Below are 22,653 nucleotides of genomic sequence, written 5' to 3'. Positions count from 1 at the left end.
GAGTCTATGGTGGTGGGGAGTCTATGGTGATAGGGGAGTCTATGGTGATGGGGGAGTCTATGGTGGTGGGGGAGTCTATGGTGGTGGGGAGTCTATGGTGGTGGGGGAGTCTGTGGTGGTGGGGGAGTCTATGGTGGTGGGGGAGTCTATGGTGGTGGGGGAGTCTATGGTGGTGGGGAGTTTATGGTGATGGGGGAGTCTATGGTGATAGAGGAGTCTATGGTGGTGGGGGAGTCTATGGTGATAGGGGAGTCTATGGTGGTGGGGGAGTCTATGGTGATAGAGGAGTCTATGGTGGTGGGGGAGTCTATGGTGGTGGGGGAGTCTATGGTGGTGGGGGAGTCTATGGTGGTGGGGAGTTTATGGTGATGGGGGAGTCTATGGTGGTTGGGGAGTTTATGGTGGTGGGGGAGTCTATGGTGGTGGGGAGTTTATGGTGATGGGGGAGTCTATGGTGGTTGGGGAGTTTATGGTGGTGGGGGAGTCTATGGCGGTGGGGAGTTTATGGTGATGGGGGAGTCTATGGTGGTGGGGGAGTCTATGGTGGTGGGGGAGTCTATGGCGGTGGGGAGTTTATGGTGATGGGGGAGTCTATGGTGGTGGGGGAGTCTATGGTGATAGAGGAGTTTATGGTGGTGGGGGAGTCTATGGTGGTGGGGGAGTCTATGGTGGTGGGGGAGTCTATGGTGATAGAGGAGTCTATGGTGGTGGGGGAGTCTATGGTGGTAGGGGAGACTATGGTGATGGGGGAGTCTATGGTGGTAGGGGAGTCTATGGTGATAGAGGAGTCTATGGTGGTGGGGGAGTCTATGGTGGTAGGGGAGTCTATGGTGGTGGGGGAGTCTATGGTGGTGGGGGAGTCTATGGTGGTAGGGGAGTCTATGGTGGTAGGGGAGTCTATGGTGGTAGGGGAGTCTATGGTGGTGGGGGAGTCTATGGTGGTAGGGGAGTCTATGGTGGTGGGTGGGTCTATGATGATAGGGGAGTCTATGGTGGTGGGGGAGTCTATCGTGGTGGGGGAGTCTATGGTGGTGGGGGAGTCTATGATGATAGGGGAGTCTATGGTGGTGGGGGAGTCTATGGTGGTGGGGGAGTCTATGGTGGTGGGGGAGTCTATGATGATAGGGGAGTCTATGGTGGTGGGGGAGTCTATGGTGGTGGGGGAGTCTATGGTGGTGGGGGAGTCTATGTTGATAGAGGAGTCTATGGTGGTGGGGGAGTCTCGGAGATGGCAGATAGAAACGATTCTGTGAGTACAACCACGTAAATTGAGTTGAGGAATCGATCAGCCATGATCTGACAGAATGGCGGAACAGGCTGGAGGGGCTGAATGGCCTCCTCCTGTTCCTCTCTCAGGCTGTTGCTTGCCTAGTCTGTGGGACAATTCTTCCACATTGCTGCGATTGTTTAACGCTGGGTCGTTGGATAGACTACTTCAGAGGTCGCCAAGAGTCAGCCATGTAGTGTGGGATTGGAATCATAAATTGGCCGGAGTGGGCACTGATCTCAGTCTCCCTCCCCCAAAGGACAGGAATCGTCCCTCAGAGTAAATCTACAGAAACACTCAATAACTCAAGCCTTTCCGAGAATCACCCAAAAAAACAGGTTTCCATGGTTACAAAGAATGTGCCTGGCCCAATCCTCCTAATCCTTGACTCCATTATTAATGAATTAATTAGTCGAACTGTGGGCCAAGTTCAGAGTGTTCTGATTGTGCTTTTACTTTTCAGGGTATCCAGATTGTTTGAAAAGTTTTCTTTTGGTCTGAATCACTCTGCGGAAAAGGCAAAACATATGCACATTCCTGAAGATCTGGTTTGTTTAACAATCATTGAATGATGCAGCACAGATGGAGGTCATTCGGCCCATCATGCCTGTGCCAATCGAACTGCTCAGCATCCAGGAAAAAGAATACAGACCTCAGATTAGCAACCATAAGTAACAATAGCGCCAGCCACTGGAGCATGGATCGAGAGGCTTGCTACTTGCTACTTGCTACTCAAACTCTACCCTGCTTTAATCCTGAGGCCGGAGCCATTTACGTATTGGAGCAGGCTTCCGTGACAGTGACAGTGTTACTGGGGCGCCAACCCTGAGACCGGCTGGGATTTCGAATCGGTACCTTGCTGCTTCGAAGGAGGACTCTACAGGCTGGATCCAGCAGAAGATTGAAAGGAGTCCCAGTGTTGTTAGTGATGCTCCCTCATTGGTAGGCCCATTTTTGGTCTCTTTGTAATCAATCTCCATTTGCATAGTGCAGAGTGGAGCCCACGTAAGGTCCTGTAAGGAACGTTGCCTGTTTCTCATCTCAGGCGTGGCTCAGGGGTCGCACTCTTGCCTCTGAGTTAAGGAGGTTCTGGGTTCAAGTCCTACTCCAGGGACTTGAGCACATAAATCTACACTGACACTGAGGGAGTGCTGCACTGTTGGAGTGTGCCGTCTATCAGGTGAGACGTTAAACCGAGGCCCCGTCTGCCCTCTTGGGTAGACGTAAAAGATCCCACTGCACTATTCGAAGAAGAGCAGGGGAGTTCGTGAATTGTCTACTCCTGTACCTATATCCTGGCCAATATTTATCTCTCAACCAGCATCGTTATAACTGATTATCTGATCATTATCACATTGCTGTTTGTGGGATCTTGCTGTGCGCAAATTGGCTGCCGCGTTTCCTACATTACAACAGTATCTACACTTCAATAGTACTTAATTGGGTGTGAAACGCTTTGGGACTTCCTGAGGTCATGAAAGGCGCTATATAAATGAAAGTTCTTTCTTCTTTCTGTCCTGCCGATACGGCCTTGTATGGAACATTAACAAGGCGTATCTGGTAGGGACACGAGGGAATCTCCCCAAGACATGCCCCAAAAGTCACCTTGGGGTGTGGGGGGCAGTCTCAGTGCCCACACATACCTCTGTCAGAAGTTATTGTGGCTGCCATTAGGGATGGGAACCTGATAGCAACACATTCCAACCCCATTCCCGGCTCCTCCACTCCCGTAATATCCTCCATCCCAAAAGAAGGGGCTAATCTGTTGTACTTGGTGCAGAATAATATCCAAGGTGCGAGGCAAGGGAGGCATAAAAAGTAGCAGACACTGAATCTTGGTGGGAGATGAGGAGAGGTGACTGAAATCTTGGTCAAAGAGATGGGGTTTGAGAAGGTTTTTAAAGGTGGAGAGGGAAGTGAAGAAATGGAGGAATGTAGGCAGGGAGTCCCAGAGAGTAGATCGAGGTCCTACCACCAACGGCGGGCCAGAGTCGGACGGCTGACTTTGTAGAGGGAACTCAAGACTGATGGAGTTGCTGAGGTCAGGGTGGAGTAGGGTGTGGAGGGATTTGATGAGGAAGATGAGGAAATGAAAATCAGGGGGGGTTTTATAAAGGCTGTTCGATCTGTCCCATCACATCACCGTCCAGGCAATGAAGAGAAACATCGAGCTCATGATCGATGAGGCGCTGACAGATTACGCAAAGAAGTTGGTGAACATCGCGGAGGGTCCCTGGTGAATCAGGAAGGAGACAAAGCAGCTACGGCTTGTATCGTTCGTGAACTTTGTCCAATTGGGCAAATTAGAACTGACTCCAAACTATAGGAGGGGCATTTGAACCTGAAGAGGCAGGAAAAGACTTCCAAAATAACTCGGACGTAACCTGTAACTGGGCTGACCGTATTCCATGAGTGGCGTTAAGTTAGCCGAGGGAAAAATTGAAACTCAGTGTTTAGTTACTGCAAAGCAGCAATCAACAAAGCAAACTGAATATTGATCCAGTTGACACACGCAGTACAGGTCAGAGGAAGTCATCCTAAAACTACATATTATTCTGGTCAGCATTCATCTCGAGTATCGTGTCCAGTCTTCTGTCTAAAACAAGGCTAGAGCCAATATCAATGGTTGAAATTTTCTCTGGCAGGTCACTGTTTAATGCTTTCATTAGCACACTAACTAGCAGTCCAACTTAACGCATTAATTAGTGCACTACGAAAGGGAATTAAAGATAGGTTTCCTGCAAAAAAAAATCTATCTTTAAATCCAAAGAGCAGTAATGGCCTCTGATTTTGTAATGGTGGTGGCTTCATAAAAGAGACTGCAACAGAGGCAGATGGCACAAGCCTTTCAGTTAGATGGATTACTACAGGAGTAGATGAAGAGACTCAAATATCTGGGGAGAATAATAACTGAATATAATTAATCTTCCAAAGATGTCGAGACTAAAATGACCAGTGCCCTTAAGGCACCCAGCAAATTATGGAGAGTTAGTGCAGCATTTGAATCTCATCAAAAGCTTGTTGCATGTCTGGTGAGCTGTAAATTCTGTGACAGTCAACTCTGAGTACTCGGGCTGAAGTGAGTAAAAATATTACAAGCATTTGAAAGGACGATGCTGCAGTAATCAGTGAACAGGAGGCGACACTCTGTATCGCATTGTGTTAGCAACAAAGGGGCTTTGTATGATAGCATCGTGTGAGATGTCCAGGCCACCTCCCTGGTCACCGGTGTGATGTCTGACACGACTAGTCCACCGATGGATCTTTGCTCGTATGCTACACACCTTGGGAAGTCGACTCTTGAATAGTTTGGCAAAAGATTTGCCAGAACCTTGACCATCATAGCTGATTCTGGCACTGTAAAACTGGTTACTATGGTCCTCCATCAAAGCTATTTAATTCCTCAATCTCTGCTCGTGTTGTAGTCACTGGCTTATCTTCAAGTTCTTTTTTGATTAAACCAGGGTCCCACGAGGCCCTGTCCTTTCTCCTATTCCATTGCTTCTCTGTATTAATGACCTTCTTCACACTTAACGTGAAGAATGTAAAGTCAAATCATCCATTCTTTTGCTGATGGTTCCAATTTATATTCATCAACTTTTGGTAGGAAGAATGAGGAGAGGCAATATAAACGAAATGGTACTATTTTAAAGGGGGTGCAGGAACAGAGAGACCTGGGGGTGTATGTACACAAATCTTTGAAGGTGGCAGGACAGGTTGAGAAGGCTGTTATAAAAGCATATGGGATCCTGGGCTTTATTAATAGTGCCATAGAGGACACAGATTTAAGATGATCAGCAAAAGAATTAGAAACATTTTTTTACGCAGCGAGTTGTTATAATCTGGAATGCGCTGCCTGAAAGGGTGGTGGAGGCAGATTCAGTAATAACCTTCAAAATGGAATTGGATAAATACTTGAAAAGGAAAGATTCGCAGGGCTACGGGGAATAGGACTAATTGGATAGCTCTTTCAAAGAGCCGGCAGAGGCACGATGGGCCAAATGGCCTCCCCCTGTGCTGTAAGATTCTATGATTATCTTGTTCTTCCTAAGCTCCAAATCCTCCCTCCTATAGGCTATTCCTGCTCCCTGGATCCTCATTGTGTTAAAATTAAGACTTGTTGGACTGTTTCCTACATTCATTTCCCAAAGCTTCCAAACTGTGGAGGCCATTGCTTCCCTCATTCTCCTTGTTTAGGCCCGGTGACCCAGCACCTTTCAAAATATCACTGTCCCCATGCCCAGGCTGATTGAAAACGTGGAGAGCAGGGAATTTAAAAACAGGAGCCCCGTGTTAGGAGTGTAATATATTACACCACCATGTACAGTGCTGCACCTGCCACAATGTAGAGCAACTGGAAGTTGGGTTATATAGTTGTGGTCCTGGTGAATGTGTTACTATTTTGCACTATGAATAGACCCTCCGACCCGAGGAGCATTAGATAACGGTGAAGACCAGGAGATGTGGCAAACAGGACCAGGGGGCTGTCTCAGACTCCCAGAAGCTTCAACTTGGCACAAATACACTCATCCTGTTTGATGAAAACTGAAAAATGCTGGAAGTATTTTTGAACTTGTAGTAGAAGCAACCAACTCTTGTGCTCAGATCAGAAAGAATTATTTCACCAGTTTCAATGTTTGCATCAAATAAAAAAGTAGAATTCAATCATGCCATGCAAATAGTAATTTGAGTGTCAACAGATTTAGTTAAAATCTTATGAAGCCTGAGTAGATATGATAGTTATTCCTAATGCAATGTAAACATCTTTATTTAATTTTGCGAATCTATTTTTCAGCTTTTTCTTATGCAGATACGCCATGTCACAAAATGTAACTGACGGGGGTCACATTAATGGTAACATCTCAACTACACTTGGTTTTTTCAGGTGGGGCGTCCTTTCTGATCAGAAGAACGAATGGTTTTCTCTAATCTCCTTGCCATTTCATGCCTTTGACTCAACTTCAGCACTACCCTGGTTTATCTGGTTGAAGCCGCCTTACGTATCTTCCTCTTGCTGTTCCCGCCTGCTGCTCGAACACCACTTTCTGAAGAGGCTAAGTACAGATGGCTTTTCTGTTTGAAGCAAAGTCATTTTGGACAAACTTTATTTTCTGTCCGACGAGCCCGTGACAAGCTAAAAAAAACATTAATGCCGAGGGTGTGTGTTAATGTGTGCAAGAAATTTGTTCAGGAAAGCAATGCAAACAGGGGAGAAGTGAGCACATTAATACTTATGCACTAAATGACAGCATTTTAGTATAAACTTAGCATGTGTGCTAGCTTTAGAATATGGAGTAATTTCACTGCATATCCATACTGCTCAGGAAAGTCGATGGATAGTCAGAGATCCCGGTCAGGATTTTTCCAACACCCTTTGCTGTTGTAAATGGCTCACCGGCAGTTTCTGTAAGAGGATTATACCTCTTGTTAACTGAAATCAGCACCATCTCTTCCCTGATGCACTGAATTAGCACAGCTCGGGTCTGACAGTTAACTCTGGCCACAGTAGGCAAATAATGATAGGACGTAGGATAAAAGCACAGGGACAACCATTTGCATGATGTGACACCAATGGTCACACACAACCTCTATGTTCATTGAATGGAGCCGTTGCCTACTCATAAAAGCCATAGTCTTAGTGAAAGGGATTTGCTTGGTCCAGGGGTGAAAGGGACTTGCTTGGTCCAGGGGTGAAAGGGACTTGCTTGGTCCAGGGGTGAAAGGGACTTGCTTGGTCCAGGGGTGAAAGGGACTTGCTTGGTCCAGGGGTGAAAGGGACTTGCTTGGTCCAGGGGTGAAAGGGACTTGCTTGGTCCAGGGGTGAAAGGGACTTGCTTGGTCCAGGGGTGAAAGGGACTTGCTTGGTCCAGGGGTGAAAGGGACTTGCTTGGTCCAGGGGTGAAAGGGACTTGCTTGGTCCAGGGGTGAAAGGGACTTGCTTGGTCCAGGGGTGAAAGGGACTTGCTTGGTCCAGGGGTGAAGGGGACTTGCTTGGTCCAGGGGTGAAAGGGACTTGCTTGGTCCAGGGGTGAAAGGGACTTGCTTGGTCCAGGGGTTCCATTGATGAGGCCCTGCACTCTTGGGATCCAAGCCAACCCAAGAAAGTACCGAGTCTTCTTCTGCTGTTCTGTTGGACGAGCAAATGAAGCCCTTTGCTCCGACCTCATCTATGCAGATGTGCACTGCAGACTGGCTGATGTGCCAGGTGTCACCTGAAACAGCTTGAAAGGATCCAGCTGTGTGGGAGTCCGAGGTAGTTGTGGCCTTTACCGCCCTGGGTTGGACTGCAGGATACTGTAACGTTCCACGTCCCACTCCTTGGTGAAGTGTAGACAGTGAGGGCAGATCTCCTCGGGCACACCGAGTTCTACAGACCCATTTCTTTGAGCAATGGTGAGTCGGGGCATACTGTGCAAACCAGTCTCTGCCCCATCCGTGGAACTCCTCCTCATCATCATAGCTCCTTGAGGGCAAGAGAAATTCACAGAGGAACAACCTTCCAGCAACCAGAATGAGGCATTGACTCCCCAGTGTTAGGGTGAGAAACAAGAAAAATAACACAGTCAAAAAACTATACCAAATACACGCACCAAACACCAAATACACGCACCAAATACACACACCAAATACACACACCAAATACACGCACCAAATACACGCACCAAACACCAAATACACGCACCAAATACACACAACATCAAGAAACACACTTTCAAAGGCCAGGAACTGAGTTTGCAATGTGTCAGTTTGATAGGGGCCTTCAACTCTGGGGTGACATCTTAGGGGCAAATAGCGTGGGTCAGTCAGAACAAAACTTGTTAGCATGGTTTTTGGAGGTTTTATGGGGCTCTTGAGACCCACGGGCAGATTCTCCACTGATTCCAACAGAGCAAGGCCACAGCTGGACTGGTGTGATCCTGTTACAGACCAGGTGGGCTGGTGTGATTCTGTTACAGACCAGCTGGGCTGGTGTGATCCTGTTACAGACCAGCTGGGCTGGTGCGATCCTGTTACAGACCAGCTGGGCTGGTAGGATCCTGTTACAGACCAGCTGGGCTGGTGTAATCCTGTTACAGACCAGCTGGGCTGGTGGGATCCTGTTACAGACCAGCTGGGCTGGTGTGATCCTGTTACAGACCAGCTGGGCTGGTGGGATTCTGTTACAGACCAGCTGGGCTGGTATGATCCTGTTACAGACCAGCTGGGCTGGTGTGATCCTGTTACAGACCAGCTGGGCTGCTGGGATCCTGTTGCAGACCAGCTGGACTGGTGGGATCCTGTTACAGACCAGCTGGGCTGGTGGGATCCTGTTACAGACCAGATGCAAGGCTGACTCCTGGGATTTTACATTTCCCCTGCATCAGTTGCACATAAATAGGACCGGCAGATGTTGTCATCAAATCCAGAGGTAAATGTGATTTAGTTGGAAAGTTTGGACCTGAACAAGTGATATCTCAGTCTAGTACAAAACATATTCAACTTTTCAGCTTCAGCCTGGAATAAACTCTCCCCCAGGCCTCTTGCAACAACACTTTCAAGTTCCCAGTGGCCTAGCCTTTGGCCCTCCATTCACCATAATCTGTTGATCTGCTCAACCATTCTTTCTCCTCCACCTTTGTTGTCCTTGTCCCCTTTACTCTTTCTCATCCTGGTCGTTCCCCCTGGTACAGCCCCTATCTTCACTCCTTCAAGTCCAAGGGGTACAGGCATGAGTGTATCTTGTTTAGCCATTCATCGTCAGATCTGGATGGACCACATAAAGCACTACCCTGATCTCCTCTGCCAAAACTGCTCACTATTCCAGGATCATCCTGGAATGCAAAGATAATCCCCGGCTTCTCTCCACTACAAACCGTCTTCTTAAACCCCTCTCCCCTGCCCCCTCCACCCTCACCTCCAACAATTGCGAGGAGCTCATGGACATCTTTGTCACTAAGATTGAGACCATCCGTTCAGCTGCCTCTGCCGCTTCCCTCTCTTTCCCTAGCCCACCAAGCCAAATTTCCCCTAATGCTCCCCCCTGCCTGAGCCCTGAACTCACATCTTTCTCTAGTTTCTCTCCTATCTCCCCTCAAGTCTTCTCTGAACTCATCTTGTCCATGAGACCCACCTCCTGCTCCCTCGACCCTATTCCCACCAAGTTGCTGACCACCCAACTTCCCTTCCTGGCCCCCATGTTAGCTGATATTGTTAACAATTCCCTCTCCTCAAGTACTGTCCCCCTCCCTTTCTAATCTGCCGTCATCACCCCCCCTCCTCAAAAAACACACCCTTGACCCCTCTGTCCTTGCAAATTACCGCCCCATCTCCAACCTCCCTTTCCTCTCCCAAGTCCTTGAACGTGTTGTTGCCTCCCAAATCCACCTTTCCCACAACTCCATGTCTGAATCCCTCCAATCAGGTTTCTGCCCCTGTCACAGCACTGAAACAGTCCTTATCAAAGTCACAAATGACATCCTGTGTGACTGTGACCGTGGTAAACTCTCCCTCCTCATCCTTCTCCACCTGCCTGCAGCCTTTGACATGGTTGACCACATCATCCTCCTCCAACGTCTCTCCTCCATCGTCCAGCAGGGTGGGACTGCCCTCGCCTGGTTCCATTCTTATCCATCCAGACGTGGCCAGAGAATCACCTGCAATGGCTTCTCATCACACTCCTGCCCCGTTACCTCTGGAGTCCCCCAAGGATTTGTCCTTGGTCCCCTCTTATTTCTCATCTAGATGCCGCTCCTCGGCGACATCATCCGAAGACACAATGTCAGGCTCCACATGTACGTTGATGACCCCCAGCTCTACCTCACCATCCCCTCCCTCAACCCCTCCACTGTCTCTCATTGGTCACACTGCTTGTCTGACACCCAGTACTGGAGGAGCCACAATTTCTCCAATTAAACATTGGGAAGTCTGAAGCCATTGTCTTCGGTCCCCGCCACAAACTCCATTCCCTAGCCACCAACTCCATCTCTCTCCCTGGCCACTGTCTGAGGCTGAACCAGACCGTTCACAACCTAGACGTCCTATTTGACCCTGAGATGAGCTTCTGACCACATATCCGCTCCATCACCAAGACCGCCTACTTCCACCTCCGTAACATCACCCGTCTCCACCCCTGCCTCAGCTCAGCTGCTGCTGAAACCCTCATCCATGCCTTTGTCACCTCCAGAATGGACTATTCCAATGCACTCCTGACCAGCCTCCCATCTACCACTCTCCATGAACTTGAGCTCATCCAAAACTCCACTGCCTGTATCCTAACTCGCACCAAGTCCCGTTCACCCATCACCCCTGTGCTTGCTGACCTACATTGGCTCCTGGTCCCTCAAATTAAAATTCTCATCCTTGTGTTCAAATCCCTTCATGGTATTGACTCTCCATATCTCTGTAACCACCTCCCTCCCCTATCTTAGAACTCTCTGTTCTCTGGCCTCTTGTGCAGCCCCCTTCTCTTCGTCCCACCATTGGCGGCCGTGCCTTCAGCCATCTGGGCCCTGAGCTCTGGGATTCCTTCCCTAAACCTCTCCACCTCTCTCTCCTCCTTTAAGACTCTCCTTAAAATCCACCACTTTTGCTCACCAGTCCTAAGATCTTCTTTTTGTCTCGGTGTCTATTTTTATCTGATTATGCAAGCATGTTGGGATATTTTTCTACATTAAAGGCACTTTACAAATGCAAATTGTTGATCAATTTCAAAAGCTGGATAGTTCTGTTTAATTCTATTGGCCTCACAATTTCTTTTATAACCTACATTTATGATGACACAAAACTTGATTTCCCATTACTTCTCTTTATCACTAAAAGACGATGAGTGGTGTAATGTATCATGTTATTGTACCAGTGTGTTGGAGCATGGTGTGTGGCCTGATTTCTCACATGGCATGTTCCTAATCCTGGCATCGCAGATGGCAGATGCTATCTCGCAGAGAACGAGGGGGGAATCAGAGGGCACGTTACCTTGGGCTGTACTCATGCATTAATCAAGGATTGATACCCTTGCAGCCTGGCAGCAATGAGACACTTGGTTGCCAACGCTGGGCTCCTACAGAAAGTCGACCAAACTTGTTCAAAAAATGTCTTTGAACAATGTGATCAAAAAGTCAGCATGCGACAGAATTGAAGGCAGAATGACAAAGAATTCAAGAGAAACATCTTAATCTGACTGCCAGCCCCGATTCTGTTCATCGCAGAGAGGTATGGTGAAGCTAATTTCACAAGACTGAAAGCAGAATGAACAAAACTTTTAAAGTAGTTTCATAATACATTCAATTTTGAGAGTCCTGAAAAGTACAATAGCTCGCTGCGTGGTTTCAAATGGGAGATTTTGGTGCGAATTCAAAGTTTCTCCACGTTTGTTATTCTGTAAATTGTTTACAACAATTGTGCAAAAGTAGAATTACTACTGGATAAAATGAATTCATATTTAATTCGTGTCAAGGCAAAATCATTAAACTTACTGGATTTCCTTCGCCTTGTCTTGAGACTTTCCCATGCATTGTCCTGGACTTGTTGCTTTTCAGGGAGTCCCATCGCACACAAAAAATCTCCATCTGTTCTCAAACTATTTCAACTCTACTAGTTCCCATTCTTCCAGCCGCTGGCTTGGCTCATGGTCTCAGGCAACATCAGCCCTTGCTGAATAGGAAAGAGTGATTAATCCTGGAATATAAATAAAGTTTTAAGTTTTGAGTGCAGGACTGAAGAGCCTGTGGTTGTTTTTTAATGATTTCTGGCACATTCTATTATGTCTGGATCGCAGTGTGCTGAAAGGGAGACCACTTCAAAGGGAATTGTTTGCAGAGTTCGCATGTGGCTACTCACATCTTGGCAGCTGCCGTTCTTCCTGTTTCATTCACTCCCTGATCTTTCCGTGCAGTGAACCTGGCTTGAAATGCCTGCACTACCTCAGGTGGCTTTGGAAATGCAAATGTAACTGGGATGGCAGAAAAGATAATGGTCATAGCCTACAGCTCCCACACAAAAGGCACTGATTTGTCCTTTCAGCTTTGCTGTCTGGCTCCCGGGAACGATGTGCAGGCTCGTCTTATTTTTCCAACACTTTCTTGACAATGCAAAGCAAAATATAAAATATATTAAAAAAAAAAGTTTTCCTCTGGCAAGTTCATTTTGCCGCCCGCCCGATCGGATTGTTCCTCTGTATTGCTCACTTCATTAACAGTTGGTTCTGCAGAGATTTTCACAAAGATGTAAATGACTTGGAGAAATTCAGGCAAAGTCAAGCCACATTAAAGTTTCATGGCCTACCGTCTTCAGTAGACTTTATGTTTAATAATACTATTCGTTTTCTCCCTCATTGTATATGCGCTCTCTCTGGAATATGCAAACCTTATTAGTTGGCAGTGCTTTTAAGCTCAGTGTGTCTCTGTGCCACTGAGATAAGTACCAGGTAAATTTAGTAAAGGCCTAGGGGAACCCATGCAGGAGGAGCCTTCCCTTTGTAGACTGAGGTAATCAGTGGTGACATCTAAAACTTTGTTCTTTCATTATAAATATTGTTGGAGGACGGGGGGCTGACCTCAATAGGCTCCTGTACACCGAAGCAGACTTTGATATCTTTCCTTCTGTACTTCTCCTTCTGATAATGACAGCAATGTTGACAGATCAGTTTCATTTGATTGTCACTATGCAAAGTTTTTTTTCCCTAGAATTAACATAACCTTCTAAGGCTTCAGCCCACAGTTCCCACTCTTCCTATCAATCTGTAGAGCCAATAAAGGGGTACACTCACATTCAAATATCCAGTCAATGACTAGCGGCGGAAGTAGCCCTGCATAATTGCTCTGCCTCTGTTTCCAACAGGCTCGGTGCAGAAATTTCATGTGATTATCAGGGAATCAGAAAGGGGGCATTTGAATGTAGGAACCTTTGAAACACACACTTGGCCACTGACAAGCACCAGACGAGCATTCTCTTGGTCCGTTTTATTCGCCTGTTCATCGTTAGTCGGCTGCTGCAATTAGTCTAATTACTACCGATGGTGTCACTTCTCAAAGAAGGACTGAGAGGTTATAACTATCAGGACAGGCTGAACAGAGAAGGTTGTAGAGGTGACCTGGTGGAAGTCTTTAAGATTATGAAGGGGTTTGATAGGGTAGACGTAGAGAAAATGTTTTCACTTGTGCGGGAATCCAAAATTAGGTGCCATGAATTTAAGATAGTCACTAATAAATCCAATAGGGAATTCAGGAGAAACTTCTTTACCCAGAGAGTGATGAGAATGTGGAACTCACTACCACAAGGAGTAGTTGGGGTGAATAGCACGGATACATTTAAGGGGAAGCTCGATAAACACATGAGGGAGAAAGGAACAGAAGGATTTGCTGATAGGGTTAGATTAAGAAGGAAGGGAGGAGGCTCGTGTGGAGCATAAACACTGGCATAGATCAGTTGGGCCGAATGGCCTGTTTCTGTGCTGTACATTCGATGTAATGTAGAATGGAGGAATGAGCTTCATCACAGCCCACTCTCAGCATTAAAGTCGGAGAGCCATACAAGCTCTGGGCACACCTTCTGTTAGCTCCGTAAAGTGAATAGTCACGGTTGTTACAATTAGGGGCAAATTGTGTGATGTGTTAGTGTGGTGAATAATACTGCGAGTTCACCACCCGATCCCAATGATAGTTTCAACAGTGAACGGTATTGAAGATACAACCACTGCTTCTTAAAACAGATTGTGTTACAGACTGTTGGGTGTTAAAAAGACTCACGTACAGCACTGTGTTCGATGCCACAGCTGGCATTAGGGCCTGAGTTTTCCTTGCCTGCCACCAGGACATGTCAGAGAATTGTGGCAGCATGCCCATACTTTGAAAATGTAGGTCTCTCATTTTTCCAAGCTGGCTGTGGAATGAAACCAATTGTGTTATCCTGCATTGTCACAGAACAGTAAAGGCAGAGCAGGAACGCAAGTCCCACAAAAGAGCTATCGTAGTGAGTGACTCATCTCCTGACTCCCCAAAGCCTTTCCACCATCAACAAGGCACAAGTCAGGAGTGTGATGGAATACTCTCCACTTGCCTGGATGAGTGCAGCTCCAACAACACTCAAGAAGCTCGACACCATCCAGGACAAAGCAGCCCGCTTGATTGGCACCCCATCCACCACCCTAAACATTCACTCCCTTCACCACCGGCGCACAGTGGCTGCAGTGTGTACCATCCACAGGATGCACTGCTGCAACTCGCCAAGGCTTCTTCGACAGCACCTCCCAAACCTGCGACCTCTACCACCTAGAAGGACAAGAACAGCAGGCACATGGGAACAAGACCACCTGCACGTTCCCCTCCAAGTCACACACCATCCCGACTTGTGGGAGAACCTTCACCACACGGACTGCAGAGGTTCAAGAAGGCGGCTCACCACCACCTTCTCAAGGGCAACCAGCGATGGGCAATAAATGCCGGCCTTACCAGCGATGCCCACATCCTGAGAATGAATTATATAAAAAACCGTACTAATTACACAGGAGGCTGGAGTGTAAGGTCAGGACAAGTTAGCTGGGACTAACAGGAAATTAATGTTTTATGGGGCTGCGAGTTTCTAGAGGGCTGGTCACATAACTCTGGACCTGCTGTATGACGAGGCCCAGAGTAAACCCTCTGTCAGTGCCCGTCTGCCTTGTGCCCGTGAACCTCACAACGTTATTTAAGGGTCGAGGTTTTATTTCCCACAATGCTCCAGCAGGAACGGTGAGGAGTGGACCTTGCACCCAGTGCATTCTGGGATGGGTCCTGGTTTAATGTTCCTGGTGGGCTTCAGCTCAGTCAATGTGGGCAGATGCTGCTGCAGCTCTTAAAGGGGCATTTTAAAGGGGAGGTTACCACCCAGCCCTGCCCCTACCCAGCCCGGGTTTTGGTTTGTACAGTGTGGGGGGTCTCGGGTCTCGGTTTGTACAGTGTGGGGGGTCTCGGGTCTTGGTTTGTACAGTGTGGGGGGTCTCGGTTTGTACAGTGTGGGGGGTCTCGGTTTGTACAGTGTGGGGGGTCTCGGATCTCGGTTTGTACAGTGTGGGGGGTCTCGGTTTGTACAGTGTGGGGGGTCTCGGTTTGTACAGTGTGGGGGGTCTCGGGTCTCGGTTTGTACAGTGTGGGGGGTCTCGGGACTTGGTTTGTACAGTGTGGGGGTCTCGGGTCTTGGTTTGTACACTGTTGGGGGGAGGTCTCCAGGCAGGTGTCAGTGCGAACCTGGCAAGTATTCAGCACAAAGACAAATGAAGCCTTTCCACACACGATAAAACAAGCTGCACACGAGCCCGCGATCATCTCGGAAGTCCAACAGTGCAGTTTAAATCCTTGGTTTTACTTTGGTCAGAGAGAGAGAGAGACAGACAGAGGGAGACAGTAACACAGAGGGAGAGATGCAAAAAGTCAAACCTTCATACTTTCTAAGGCTTTCTGAATAGTTCCAATTCGTGCCTTTTTGTTTCCACCGAGATTTCAAAATCATCAACACTTTAAATCAGAAGATCTATTTACAAAACACGGGATTGGTTTGTGTAACTAGAGTGAAAGACTTGCATTTATATCGCGCCTTTCCTGACCTGAAGACATTCCAAAGTGCTTTACAGCGAATGTAGTCACTGTTGTAATGTAGGAAATGCAGCAGCCAGTTTGTGCACAGCAAGATCCCACAAACAACAATGTGATAAAGATCAGATCATCTGTTTTTAGGTGTTGGTTGAGGGATAAATATTGGCCCAGGGCACCGGGGAGAATTCCCCTGCTCCTCTTCGAAATAGTGGCCGTGGGATCTTTTACATCCACCTGAGAGGGCAGACGGGGCCTCGGTTTAATGTCTCATCCGAAAGACGGCACCTCCGACAGTGCAGCACTCCCTCGGTACTGACCCTCCGACAGTGCAGCGCTCCCTCGGTACTGACCCTCCGACAGTGCAGCGCTCCCTCAGTACTGACCCTCCGGCAGTGCAGTGCTCCCTCAGTACTGACCCTCTGACAGTGCAGTGCTCCCTCGGTACTGACCCTCCGACAGTGCAGTGCTCCCTCGGTACTGACCCTCCGACAGTGCAGCGCTCCCTCGGTACTGACCCTCCGACAGTGCAGCGCTCCCTCGGTACTGACCCTCCGACAGTGCAGCGCTCCCTCGGTACTGACCCTCCGACAATGCAGCACTCCCTCGGTACTGAACCTCCGACAGTGCAGCACTCCCTCAGTACTGACCCTCCGACAATGCAGTGCTCCCTCAGTACCGACCCTCCGGCAATACAGTGCTCCCTCAGTACTGACCCTCCGACAATGCAGTGCTCCCTCAGTACTGACCCTCCAACAACGCAGTGCTCCCTCAGTACTGACCCTCCGACAATACAGTGCTCCCTCAGTACTGACCCTCCGACAATGCAGTGCTCCCTCAGTACTGACCCTCCGACAACGCAGTGCTCCCTCAGTCCTGACCCTCCGACAATGCAGTGCTCCCTCAGTACTGACCCTCTGACAGTGCAGTGCTCCCTCAGTACTGACCCTCCGACAGTGCAGCGCTCCCTCAGTACTGACCCTCCGACAGTGCAGCGCTCCCTCAGTACTGACCCTCCGGCAGTGCAGCGCTCCCTCAGTACTGACCCTCCGACAGTGCAGCGCTCCCTCAGTACTGACCCTCTGACAATGCAGCGCTCCCTCAGTCCTGACCCTCTGACAATGCAGCGCTCCCTCAGTCCTGACCCTCTGACAATGCAGTGCTCCCTCGGTACTGACCCTCCGACAATGCAGTGCTCCCTCAGTACTGACCCTCCGGCAATGCAGTGCTCCCTCAGTACTGACCCTCCGACAATGCAGTGCTCCCTCAGTACTGACCCTCCGACAACGCAGCGCTCCCTCAGTCCTGACCCTCCGACAATGCAGCGCTCCCTCAGTACTGACCCTCTGACAATGCAGTGCTCCCTCAGTACTGACCCTCCGACAACGCAGCGCTCCCTCAGTCCTGACCCTCCGACAATGCAGCGCTCCCTCAGTACTGACCCTCTGACAATGCAGTGCTCCCTCAGTACTGACCCTCTGACAATGCAGTGCTCCCTCGGTACTGACCCTCCGACAATGCAGTGCTCCCTCGGTACTGACCCTCCGACAATGCAGTGCTCCCTCAGTACTGACCCTCCGACAGTACAGTGCTCCCTCGGTACTGACCCTCCGACAGTGCAGTGCTCCCTCGGTACTGACCCTCCGACAATGCAGTGCTCCCTCGGTACTGACCCTCCGACAGTGCAGTTCTCCCTCAGTACTGACCCTCCGACAGTGCAGTGCTCCCTCGGTACTGACCCTCCGACAATGCAGTGCTCCCTCGGTACTGACCCTCCGACAGTGCAGTTCTCCCTCAGTACTGACCCTCCGACAATGCAGTGCTCCCTCGGTACTGACCCTCCGACAATGCAGTGCTCCCTCGGTACTGACCCTCCGACAGTGCAGTTCTCCCTCAGTACTGACCCTCTGACAATGCAGTGCTCCCTCGGTACTGACCCTCCGACAGTGCAGTTCTCCCTCGGTACTGACCCTCCGACAGTGCAGTTCTCCCTCAGTACTGACCCTCTGACAATGCAGTGCTCCCTCGGTACTGACCCTCCGACAGTGCAGTTCTCCCTCGGTACTGACCCTCCGACAGTGCAGTTCTCCCTCAGTACTGACCCTCCGACAATGCAGTGCTCCCTCGGTACTGACCCTCCGACAATGCAGTGCTCCCTCGGTACTGACCCTCCGACAGTGCAGTTCTCCCTCAGTACTGACCCTCTGACAATGCAGTGCTCCCTCGGTACTGACCCTCCGACAGTGCAGTTCTCCCTCGGTACTGACCCTCCGACAGTGCAGTTCTCCCTCAGTACTGACCCTCTGACAATGCAGTGCTCCCTCGGTACTGACCCTCCGACAGTGCAGTTCTCCCTCAGTACTGACCCTCCGACAGTGCAGTTCTCCCTCAGTACTGACCCTCTGACAATGCAGTGCTCCCTCGGTACTGACCCTCCGACAGTGCAGTTCTCCCTCAGTACTGACCCTCCGACAGTGCAGTTCTCCCTCAGTACTGACCCTCCGACAGTGCAGTTCTCCCTCAGTACTGACCCTCCGACAATGCAGTGCTCCCTCGGTACTGACCCTCCGACAGTGCAGTTCTCCCTCAGTACTGACCCTCCGACAGTGCAGTTCTCCCTCAGTACTGACCCTCCGACAGTGCAGTTCTCCCTCAGTACTGACCCTCCGACAATGCAGTGCTCCCTCGGTACTGCACTGAAGTGTTAGCCCAGATTTTATGCTCAAGTCTTTGTAATGGGACGAACCCACGACCTCCTGACTCAGGGGCGAGGGAGTGGCCACTGAACCTCGGCTGACACACACCTAGCTGCTGTGGTAAGTAAAATACTAAAGAGGGGGTGGAGTTTCCGGAGGGGGGGTGGGGTAACTTCCGTGAAAGATCCAGGAAAACCCCAGAGAAATGTGTAAAGGCCGTTCACACTGCTGCTCCTGGATCCCGGCAAACCCTCTCCAAAGGCACAGCGCACGATCGGGAAAATCACTCCGAAATATCTGCTTCCCAGGAGCGAATCACGAACACTTGCTCCACTGTCTCCGGGCGGAACTGTTGCAAGATTCTGTCCCATGCCTCTCACTGGCGATGGACGCCCCTCTCCCACTGCCGCACTCCCACTCTAACCTCTGGCACATCTGCTGGTGCATCTTTAAAAGGTCTAAGTTGCATTTGTCACACTGCAGGTGTCACAGAAGCAAATGTCTGCGTTATGCAAAAAAATAACGTTTAAGAGGGATGAAGAAACATTCATTTCCTGCTCGTTTCACAGAAATTACCATAGCAACGGAGAATAACCTCCAGCTGACTGGAGGAGATACCGAAGAGTCATTAGCCTCCAATCGACTCAGGATGTGCTTCTTGACAGCAATTCGACCCCGTGGCTGTAACAGGACAGGGCAGGTCACACAGCAGAGTAATGCACCTCACCACCAGAGGCCTGCGATAGACACAATGAAAAGAGCAGTGGGTGAGTATAATACTAAAGGGGGTTGAGTTTCTGCCGGGATTGCCAGCTGTAACTTTAGTGGACGATGTTTACCATGAAATACGTTCTTCTGAAGGAGTGATCAGAAGGCAGACGGTAGCACCAGGAACACGAAGTAAAGAATGGAGAAGGCCCAGGCCTAATAGGAAGTAAATGATGCAAGTCAGCAATGTGCCACATGTGGGGTCATTCCTGATGGAACTGTCGTCTTTCTGAACGGGCAGTTCGGCTGCTACTGGATCCTCCTCCTCCTCATCTTCCTCCTCCTCATCCTCCTCCTCTTCCTCCTCTTCCTCCTCCTCTTCCTCCTCATCCTCCTCCTCTTCATCCTCTTCCTCCTCCTCCTCATTCTCATCCTCCTCCTCATTCTCATTCTCATCCTCCTTGGATTCTTGCTTCTCAGGGAATCCCATGGTGTGACCTCCAGCATAGAATTACGTAGTATTTGCAGCACAGAAACGGGCCATTCGGCCCAACTGGTCTGTGTTGGTGTTCATGCTCCACGGGAGCCTCCTCCCTCCCTACTTCATCTACCCCTTTCAGCATATCCTTCCATTCCTTTCTCCCTCATGTGATTATCTAGCTTTCCCCTAAACTATGTTAGTCGCCTCAACTGCTCCTTGTGGGAGTGAGTTCCACATTCTCACCACTCTCTGGGTAAAGAAGATTCTCCTGAATTCCCTATTGGATTTATTGATGACTATCTTTTATATTTATGACCCCTAGTTCTGGTCTCCCCCACAAGTGGAAACATCTTCTCTACGTCTACCCTATCAAACCCCTTCATAATTTTAAAGACCTCTATCTGACCTCAGCCTTCACTTTTCCAGAGAAAAGAGCCCGAGCCTTTTCAGCTAATTCCTCTCTGGGGCCATCCGAGTATTCCAAGCATTGCTTGGGCCCTTGGGAATGTCTCCTGCTTCAGACATGTGCCTTGCTGGAGTTTACTTTGCTGAGTTATGGGGATGTGTGTAACCTGTCCATGGAATAATAACAGTTCCTGCGGATGTACGGTGTGGGATTGAGTACAGGTGTATGTTCGCTCTCTTTAATAATGCAGGAAAAATGCCTGAAGCCAGGGGCCTACTTACGTGTTCACAAGGTGGAATCTGCATCTGGCACCTGTTCTTCCCAATGATATACAGCAGACTATCTGAGGCCCAGGTGCCTCCTGCCTGCATGACTGGAGGGCCCTGAGGGCTGGAGTGACTTTCACTGTGACTGATGGAGCAGTGCGGATATTGGACTGTGCCTGCAGGTCTAGTCCTACCAGATAGCAGAGCTCGCTGATAAGCTCCCTGCAGAGCTGGAGTCTCCTGAGGCTCTGATCCTCTGTGATGCCCAGATACTTCACGCTGCATCTCGTACACCTGCTGCCCGGATTACAGGCAAGTCCTGCTAGCGTGCCTGCTACGACCTCTACGTTCTCCGTCTGCCCTCGCCTGCTCCTTCCGCTTTTCCTGCTTCCCAGTCATCTACCGGTGTTGAATTACATCCTCCAATCACGCTGATGCACAGGCAATCTGTCTGCCTGCTCTGCTCCCTTTACAAACCCCTGCCAGCTCCCTCTGCTATCACAATGAAAGATTTATTTTGTGGAAGATGAACGTCCCATTCACAGGAAGTCAAAGACTGCATAATTCAGCATGAGGTTCCTTTAATTGGCTTTTTACAAGCCGTTAACAAGCTAATCATGACTTCCATCAATAACTTTCATAAGTATTCACCACAGGAGCTTATGCAGGGGAAGAATTTCAAGAGACTGGAGGGAGGTGTACAGTGGTGTTCCCCAGGGGTCGGTGCTGGGACCACTGCTTTTCTTGATATATATTAATGACTTGGACTTGGGTGTACAGGGCACAATTTCAAAATTTGCAGATGACACAAAACTTGGAAGTGTGTTGAACAGTGAGGAAGATAGTGATAGACTTCAAGAGGATACAGACAGGCTGGTGGCATGGGCGGACACGTGGCAGATGAAATTTAACGCAGAAAAATGCGAAGTGATACATTTCAGTACGGAGAACGAGGAGAGGCAATATAAACTAGAGGGCACAACTCTAAAAGGGGTGCAGGAACAGAGAGATCTGGGGGTATATGTGCACAAATCGTTGAAGGTGGCAGGGCAGGTTGAGAAAGTGGTCAAAAAAGCATCTGGGATCCTGGGCTTTATAAATTGAGGCATAGAGTACAAAAGTAAGGAAGTCATGCTGAACCTTTATAAAACAGACATGCCTCCAGTTTCCCCCGACTACAGATAAGGGATCCCTTTAAATACCACTCCCTCCCTGTACCGCCCATGGGTTACGGACAGGTTGAGGAACTAACAGCAGCAATGTAAGTTGAGAGGAAAATGGCGGCAGGGTCTTAACCCCATCATTTCATGACAGACTGGAGAAGCTGGGGTTGTTCTCCTTGGAACAGAGAAGGTTGAGAGGAGATTTGATAGAGGTGTTCAAAATCATGAAGGGTCTAGACAGAGTAGATAGAGAGAAACTGTTCACATTGGCAGAAGGGTCAAGAACCAGAGGACACAGATTTAAGGTGATTGGCAAAAGAACCAAAGGTGACATGAGGAAAAACTTTTTTACACAGAGAGTGGTTAGGATCTGGAATGCACTGCCCGAGGGGGTGGTGGAGGCAGATTCAATCATGGCCTTCAAAAGGGAACTGGATAAGTACTTGAAAGGAGAAAATTTCAGGGCTACGGGGATAGGGCGGGGGAGTGAGACCAGCTGGATTGCTCTCGCAGAGAGCCGGCACGGACTCGATGGGCTGAATGGCCTCCTTCCGCGCTGTAACCTTTCTACGAGGGGACAGTTACGATACGTTCGAGCAAACCCAGCAGATCGCTCCATGCTAACAGTCACTCGATACGGCCAATGTGCAATGAATGGAGTAATCTCCTTCCTTTCAACTTTGAGAATGTAACTATTAGTTGATGAAAATAATGCGATTGATAAAAATACCTTGTCTTTCAGGAAGGATCCTGTCAAAAGACTTGTCGATAAACGGAGCATTAGAGGAAAGCAATGAATTAGCTAAATAGATAAGGATGCAGGATTAGTATTGATGGTAAATTTGTAGTTGTGTTTCTCAGTGACCCAGTGTGTGTGTGGGACACGGGCCATTCATAATACTTACTGATTATCTTAACGGGGCCAATACCAGTGGAACGGACCACAAAGGGTGAAGTTTGAAGCGATGCGAGCAGATTACAACCTGGACCTTCCACCTCATTTCAGCGTGTAATTGGGGCAAGTAGATTTTTTAAAATGATAATGAGGGTTTCCTGCTTCTACACTCAGAGAGAACCGGGGGTAAGTTCGACTCAGAATTGAAGGGTGCAGCAGTTGCCAGAATCG

This window comes from Heptranchias perlo, chromosome 38 (genome assembly GCF_035084215.1).
Source record: "Heptranchias perlo isolate sHepPer1 chromosome 38, sHepPer1.hap1, whole genome shotgun sequence".
Taxonomy (NCBI): Eukaryota; Metazoa; Chordata; class Chondrichthyes; order Hexanchiformes; family Hexanchidae; genus Heptranchias; species Heptranchias perlo.
This window is presented reverse-complemented; position numbering follows the sequence as displayed.